General features: G+C 40.9%; 1 long non-coding RNA gene across 5 annotated transcripts in view; it reads right to left on the bottom strand.

The window, feature by feature from the left end:
• Positions 1–8,850, bottom strand: part of LOC118553433 (uncharacterized) — a 254,539-nt gene that overhangs the window by 96,425 nt on the left and 149,264 nt on the right. The window lies entirely within an intron of this gene.

Raw genomic sequence — 8,850 nt, 5'->3', positions numbered from 1 at the left:
GCTTAATAAAGTAAAAGACTTGAATACTGCAAGGAATTTTTAGGTCTCCATTATTCTGGAAAGTGCATCCTACTTTCTCAGTCTGTAATATAAAATACCTTGGGTACAAATATGCAAATATTAGGTTATATCTATATTGATAATATGAAATCTCTGACATCTGTCCTAGCCATTCAAAGAAAGCTCCAGCTGTGCTAGGTTCTGGGGTTCCACCTGATTACAATGGAAGGGACACCTTGAGGGCAGTCCTGGTGCAGTCAGCCCCAAAAAAACATGCTCCAAATGCAATCCCTGGTGGTGAGGAAGAAAAGGAAAGCGCATGGAGGGGGATGCCAGAAGACAAAAACCTGATTAGGAGTCATAGTGCTTAATTACAGAAACGGAAAGTTCAAGGGTGTCCGTTCAGAAGCCTGAGTTGTATCCTGGTAAAAGCAGAAAACACAGACAGAGGAGCAGCATTGACGAAGTTAGCCCAGGCATGGTTGTCAGACTTGGAAATAGCATCAGCTGCAATGCTGTGCCCTCTGGAGGCCCGCATTACCAAGCTACGTGCCCTTTTCACTGGTTTCCCATATTTACCCTGCTGTAGCCCTGTTGCTCCATATTTATTTGTTGATTTACTTGTCTATATCCCCCCACTTGATCATAAATTCTTTAATATTTGGTTCCATGTCTTATTCAACATTTTACTCCCAGCATGTAATGCAGTGCATGGTACATAACAGGTGTCCAGCAAACACTTAGTAAATAAGCAAATGAATGCATAGATGAATAACTACAGGAAGGTGTGCGCATTTCAGATCACAAATTCCCAACTTTGAGTTCCAACTTAGTGGCATTCCAAAGCTGAGGGCAGTAGAAGCAATTTGCCTCAGGAGAAGGCAATAAGAGGCTGAATTAAGCCAACTAAAATTCTGACTGCTTTCTATTATCACCCTTCTCTGGCAGTTCTAAACAATGTCAGTGATAAAATACTCTGGGGTGAAGGGGGAAGATCTTCTATTAGCTCTAAATTCTATTTATTTATTTTATTTATTTATTTATTTATTTATTTATTTATTTATTTATTTGAGATGGGGGCGCAGAGGGAGAGGAACAGAGAGATTCCCAAGCAGGCTCCACACCCAGCAAGGAGCCCCACGTGGGGCTCAGTCTCACAACCCTGAGATCATGACCTGAGCTAATATCACGAGTCAGATGCCTAAGCGACTGAGCCACCCAGGTGCCCCTATTAGCCCTAAATTCTAAACAATTGCTTTGTTACTATCAAGTTTTAGTCATATCTGTGTAACTTCAAATTAACACCTTTTTATTGGGTAAAAAAGTTGTCTATATCCCCCACAGCTGGCAATTTTAGATCGCTGTTTGGTTTCATGTCTATTTAACTCTGTATGGAAGTTAATTCAGAGAACACCCAGGCATAGAGCCAGCCTCTGTAACTAACACACAGATGCAGCTAGGCCTGCTTCCTTTCAGGGTTAAATTCATTACAGTTCAGGATCCTTCAAGTTCACTTCAGGTACAATTTGTGTCTCTGCTGTATATGAATATCCCTGTGTTTAAACAGTAGTAGATTCAGAACAATGATAGCATAGTGATTGTAAGAACAAAGAAGCAAAATTTGAATTTCTTCAATTCTGTTATTCTTTGTGACTTCTCGGAGTTTTTGTTTGTATTCAGAATTTAAAATAGTGAAATTTAAAGAAGTGTGAACTGCAAGATATAAAATTTTTGTTTAGTAAGTGCAAAGTTTTGTTGTTATAGGAAACAGTTTACTGATTTTGAATAATATGGAATTTTTTTTAAATTTAAAATGGAAACTTACTCTTTTCTCTAATTGTTAGTAATGGTTTTAAAACTCAAGAGTGAATCAAGAAAATGAAACATTACATCAGTGGTATGATATAGTAATTGAACTGTACAGGAAATGTAGGTCATCTTTAGGCAAAACACTTCTTCCCTGCCCCCCACCCCACCAAAAGAATACTTATAGAAATTTTCAACAAAAGAAAACTATGGTAAAACTGTGCAGGATTCCAATGAAGATTAATTTATAAAGAAGAAGGGAGAAGAAAGGAAGGAAAAAGGAAAGAAAGAACAATAAGAAAAGACAAGCTACCTAACCCCACATGACCAGTTTAAATTGCTTCAGGCCCTTGATCCACTTACAAAGAAAGCCAGAACGCTACTCAGCCCAGTCACAATGAGATGTGTTCTTAGGTCTTCTGGTGAACCATTTCAGAGCATGCCAGGAGTTAACACACAATATCTCCCATTGTGCTTATTCATGATGTGATAAAATAGAAATTGCAGTTACAATCAATAGCTACAATCAACAGCACTGCAAGTGAAATCATACCCCCCCATCCTCTCTTTCCAGTGAGGCATTTCCTTCCCAGCCAGCTGGCTGCTAGAACCACCCCCAAATCAGACAAGCTTGCATGCACATTGCTACAAGCTTGTACATTTCTGAACATCTCTAGTGAGACAACCTACACTGTCTAAAATAAAATATTTTGCTCTCTCTTTGTTATTTTTGTTTGTTTTGTTTGTTTTTCCCACAGGGCGCCTGGGTGGCTCAGTGGATTAAGCATCTGCCTTTGGCTCAGGTCATGATCCCAGGGTCCCCAAATGGAGCCCCACGTCAGGCTCCCTACTCGGGGGGGAGCCTGCTTCTCCCTCTCCCTCTGCTCCCCTGCTCCTGCTCTCTCACTCACTCTCTCTCTATGTCAAATAAATAAATAAAATCTTACCAAAAAAAAAAAAACGAATACCTTTTCCCAATGGCCACAGAGCAGAAAGGCCAAATTCAGCACCCCAAAATGGATGGTGTACAGGGAATTTTGTTGACCAAAGCCATGTATGCCTTTTGGGATGAAATCCAGTACTTCCAGGCTGGACCTAATGATCTTATTGCCACATATCCTAAAGCAGGTATGCAAAATTGCTCAGGAAGATAGGAAGGCAGGTTGTGGAAAGCCAAAGAGCATGTCAAAGAGCCAAGACTTTTCAAGCACATACCCTCATGTGTAACATAGGGTTAATACTCGCACATGTCACCTCCAATCTTTGGTTATTCCCGTTGGCAGAGCAAGCAGCAGTTGAATAGTGCTAGGCAATATGCATCAAACACAAAGTACTAGCACATATGCACACACATATACACATGCATGCATGCACACACAAACCCATGCAGTCAGGCAGCAGTGTCATCTATCCCTGCCCAGGAGTGAGGTAAGTACATGTGGAAGTAAATTTTCCTAAACCTCCCACTTCCTGACCCTGAGCATTCCCTCAGCTCTGTTTCCTTATACTCTTATTTTATTTTAGATTTTCTCCTCATATCTTTTTACTTCTTCCATTAGCTCTTGATTATGGAACAGGCAGAAGAGAAATCAATCCAATTCCTAGTCAACTGGTGATGTATATGAAGTGATAAGAGTGAGCCTGCCTCTAATGCTCTGAGAAAATGCTCTAATTCCTCTGGCTTTCATTTCCTTACATACATAGTGAGGAAGTGGAAGAGAATGTTCTAAGATACTTGCATTCTTTGTTTTAATAAAAATTTACTGAATTTTATAGTGTGCTAAGCACTGGGCTATGTATGACTAGAGACCTGAAGATGAGTAGAAAATTAGTCCTTACTCCTAAGTATAAGAGAGGCTAAGATGTGGACCAGTGGAAAGAGAAAGTCCTTCAGCCTCCGACTCTTCCACTTATAAGCTGTGTGACAAATTAATTAACCTCTCTGGGCCTCCCATGTTACCCAGGTCCCCAGCTTGAGCATCTGGGAGGATGGTGGGTTTAGTCTTCCTTGGGGAATTAGGAGGCGCCCATGAAAAGTGTTAGTGGAGATAGGACCCAAAGAGACCACTGGACTAGAGAATTAAATAGGAGAGTCACCAGACCTTGGCCAGGAAGTGAAGCCATGAGAGAGGCTGCGATTGACCATGGACAGCATGTTGATTGAGGAAAAGGCCCTCCTGTGGAAGCAGAGTACATTGATCAATATTGATCCAAGCTCCCATTTAAAGGGAAGGACAAAAAAGCAAGGGCATTGAGAGCACTGGCAAGAGTAGCTGCAAGGATGAAGGCAGAAAGGAGGGACAGATTGGGAGAAAGAGTGGTGATAAAGGGAACTTATGGCAGTGATGTGTTTGGATGAAGAGAAGAAAGTGCAATCAACTGGCCAGAGCACTGACTTGTGGAGGACAGGTTGTTAGAGAAGAGTATCTCTCTGTGACCATAGCTCCCAGGACATGCAGGGGTAATGTAGTTAGTGATAGAGTATTCTCCTTCATCATCCAGGAAACAAAACCATCCAAATAGAAACATCTTCAAATTAAGTTTCTTAAACAGATATAAATAAAATAAAATAAGTTCACAGGTTTAGAAAAGGCCAATGGAATGCCTTTCCACAGATCATTAAAACTCATCTTCCAATTGATGCCACCTTCCATTTGGGGGGAAAAACTGCAAGGTAAGAAGCAGAAAGAAAAAAAAAGTGCTGTTTTATGAAAATTAAACAGCTCATTTAATTTAAAGGATTCTGGATTTGTAGAAATTTAGGCTGAGCTTGTTTGCTTTTTGTAACAGCTAAGAAAAATGTTTTGCTAAACTATTAATTGTATAAACAAGATTTCAGAAGGAATGTTATAACCCAGTTACAGTTTACAGAATTAAATGGTTCTGAAGTACTCTTATATGTTCATTATTCCTACACAAATCAACCTCTCCATATATTTACTGATAAACTGTGATGTGCACTGTTAATGCCCTGTTGCTAATTATAGAGAACACTGAAACTCTATTAAGTAAAATTTGTTCTTGAAAAGATTGATCAGCGGTTATCCTAACTCATCAAATGTAATTTAATGTAATACATCATTATTGTTTTGAAGTAATTCTGAAATTAAGCTTGTCCTTTAACTTGCATGTCTTCCCTCTCCACTAGTTCACATTTGTGAGTTATTCCCAGTTGTTATCAGGTCTCTTATAGGAGCTCCAGGAATGGCCTTGGGTACCATGTTGCTGGCTACTTATACCCCATAGCATATCATAGTTTGCAATGGAATTTAAAACCCCTTGACCATTAGGCCAATAGGCAACTCTAAGATCCCAGGGCAATGTCAATTCACAGCATTCACGGTATGTGGGGTGTTGGGATAATTGGACAATGGGCATTAAGGAGTGCACTTGATGTAATGAGCACTGGGTTTTATATGCAACCGAAGCAACTGATGAGCACTGGCTTTTATATGCAACTAAATTCTACCCCAAAAGTAATAATATACTATATGTTAACTAACTTGAATTAAGATAAAACAAAAAAAAAATTCACAACTTTCAAGAATCTGAGTCCCAGTAGCTTCCATAGCCCTTAGAAATTCTTCCATGGCTTACAGAGAGACTAGCCCTTTCTGCATTTAATGCAAGGGGTGATTAAATAGAAACAACCAACTGCTGTGCCTCAAACATTTTAAATATCAATAATCTCCTGTCTGAATTGGAATCCCTTCTTTCTAGCTCAGTCACCATCACTTCCAATTACTCTGCTTATTTTTAAAGATTTTTAATCTATTTATTTGTCAGAGAGAGAGAGAGAGCACAGGCAGGGGGAGCAGGAGAGGGAAACGCAGGCACCCCACTGAGCAGGGAGCCCAATGTGGAACTCAGTACCAGGACCCTGGGATCATGACCTGAGCCTAAGGCACATGCTTAACCAACTGAGTCACCCAGGTGTCCCCCAATTACTCTGTTTTTTAATTGTTGTCTTCAACTTGTAAATGCCCAGGTCTGAGTCCATTCACCTTTAGTTTTCTCCCTTTCGTACTGCAGACCTGCTAGACAAAAATTGTGTAAGAATGCTACAGAAATCACTGCAAATTCCAGTGTCTCTCCTCAGCCAGAACAGTCACTGCCTCCCCATGTCCTTCTGTCTCTATGTGAAACTTTCTTCTGACTTCTCAAAGCCTGAACCCCCAAGTCCCCTAGTGACTATCTGGATCTCCCTTCTGGTCTCTGGGACAGATAGGACCCCCTTCCCACCCAAGGCTGACCATGTCATCTGTGCTTCGTTCAGCTCACACCCACTCCACCACTTCCTTGGTGTCCTGTCAATGATCCCTTTCCTCATTTCTCTAATGGCTTGGGAGGGAGGGGTGTCTCCAAGGAGCTTTCAAAAATTCTCCCATTTTTACAAAACACAGCATACTCGATTAATTATTAGAATAATTGTTTATTTTTTTGACTTCCTTATTAGAATTTAAGTGCGCTCAGGGCAGGGATCATGTCTGTTTTATTCCATATTATATATCCAGTGTCTAACAGGTGCTGGGTAAGTATTTGACGAATGAATAAATGAATGTAGGAACCTAACAGAAGGGGAACAAATCAAGAAGGGAGTGATCAATAGTGGCCAACTTATAGAGAGTACAAGAGAAAAGAAAGAAAAAAGTTTCCTTTGAGTTTAGCAAGGAGATGGGCATCACTCATTCTGGAAGTCCCCAGAAATTCACAGTGAGTGGGTGCTAGGAGTCTAGTTCATTCTTGTAGTGCAGCTTGTGATGTGCCTGCCCTCAGGCCAGTGCAGGAGGAGCTAATGAAAACATCACACCTTCACCTAGTGAAGGGCTGGAGCTGAAGCAGGGGAGGTTTGCATAAGCTCCACACCAAGAAAGGGAATCTGCAACTTTAGCCATAAAGACGGCCAGAACTTGCTAAGACTTCTTAAATTTTTGTAATTTTTAAGTTGTTTTAATGATGTTCCATGACTACTTCCCCACAGTGAATAGCAATAAAACTCTCAAATAAAAAGTGTCCATGTGCTTAGCTTCAGGGTCACGTGCCAGGGGCATGCTAATGACTCTGTCATCCTGGACAAGCAGTCTAGTATAGCAAGCTCTGGAACCCGCTGCAGGTATTTGAGCCCTGGCTCTTTCAATTATTAGATGTGCAGCCTTGTGCTAGTCACCTCACCTCTCTGGCTTTAGTTTCCTCTTCTGGAAAATGGGGTCAATAATCATACCGACTGTGATAATGTGATTTATAATAAGAAATATATATTTGGTCTTTATCTCATTCATGGCAGAGAGCTCCTAAAACCCTGGACTTTCTTTTTTTTTTTTTAAGATTTTATTTATTTTTGACAGAGAGAAGAGAGTGTACAAGCAGGGGAAGAAGCAGGCAGAGGGAGAGGGAGAAGCAGGTTCCCCACCGAGCAGGGAGCCCGATGCAGGGCTCGATCCCAGGACCCTGGGATCATGACCTGAGCCGAAGGCAGATGCCCAACCATCTGAGCCACCCAGGCTCCCCAACCCTGGACTTTCTTAGGTGATGAGAGCAGCACAAATGTTTTTGTTATGTTAATGAAGTGACTTTTGGAAAGTCCCTAAGTCATCTAGGAAGGGGAGCTGGTTACCAGGGAACCAACCATGTGATTGGAAGGTTGGAAATTTGAGACCCACCCCTGACCTCTGAGGATGGGAGAGGGACTGGAGGTTGAGTTCAACCACCAGTGGCCAATGATTTAATCAGTCGTGCCTGTGTAATTAAGCCTCCATAAAAAACCAAAAGGACTGGGTTCAGAGAGTTTCCAAGTTGGTGAACATGAAGAGATGTTGTGAGAGTGGTAGACCCAGAAAGCATGGTAGCTCCTTCCCACATACTTTGCCCTACATATCTCTTCTCTCTGGCTATTCCTGAGTTCCTTTTACATAAACTGGTAATCTAGTAAAGAAAATGTTTTTCTGAGTTCTGTGATCCACTCTAGCAAATTAATTAAACCCAAGGAGGAGGTCATGGGAACTTCTGATCTCTAGCCAATAGGCCTGAGTAACAACTTGGACTTGGAATCGATAGCTCAGGTAGGGGGTAGTCTTGTGAGATTGAGTCCTTAACCTGTGGGATCTGACACTGTCTCCATTTAGATAGTGTCAGAATTGAGTTGAATTGTAGGACACCCTGCTGGGGCTGGAGAATTACCTGGTGGTGTAGGAAAAAACACTCATGAATTGGTGTCAGACTCATAACCTATCTCATAAAATTTGAGGAATAGATGAGCTGAGCATATAAAGCCCCTGGGACAGTCTCCAGCTAGCCAACTGATAAGCATTCAATAAGCTTTGTGGGTGTTTTGTTTTGTTTTGTTTTGTTTTGCTATAATTAGTATTAGTAGTTGGGAGAGTCATATTAGTACTACCACCACAGAGAGTTAATTTGGGCAATGTCAGTTTTCAAAAAGAAATGAAACAGATTGAGTCTTTGGATCCTCTGACAGAGAAAATGGAAGTAAAAAGACCCAGGCTTGAGCAAGAGCCCTAGAAATTTGTCAGAAGATTCAGTATTAGCCAGAAACAAACAGAATATTATTCTATTTCCTGAATAAAGAAGAAAAATGTTAAATTTGCACAAACCAGGAAGAAGAGCATTTGAAAGATTTCCTGAACCAAATTGCTCCTTGAAATCTGCTAGAGACCCTATGCATTTGTTTGCTCCCTGTGGGAACATTCTTCTATTTGCAAATAAGTGATGACACAAATAATAGAATTTTTTTATTATTTGTGTCAACACTTGTTTGCAAAAAAAAAAAAAGAATTTTCTTTCTCTCACCCCTGGTTCACCTACCATTACAAATAACCTATATGGCAAGGAATGGCAAGGATAGCACGGTGTCCTGCTATTACTGCCATAGGGTGACCATATCCCCGCTGGCCCTAGAACATGGAATCAGGACTCTCAAGCATCTGTAAATAGGGAGAGTGGATCTCATAAGGTCCTATGAAATCTTAGCAATGTCTACTCTACAGTGAGAAGAAAGGAGACAAAAACAATCCAGCTCTGAAGCCAATT

Source organism: Halichoerus grypus, chromosome 10, assembly GCF_964656455.1.
Source record: "Halichoerus grypus chromosome 10, mHalGry1.hap1.1, whole genome shotgun sequence".
Taxonomy (NCBI): domain Eukaryota; kingdom Metazoa; phylum Chordata; class Mammalia; order Carnivora; family Phocidae; genus Halichoerus; species Halichoerus grypus.
This window is presented reverse-complemented; position numbering and strand designations above follow the sequence as displayed.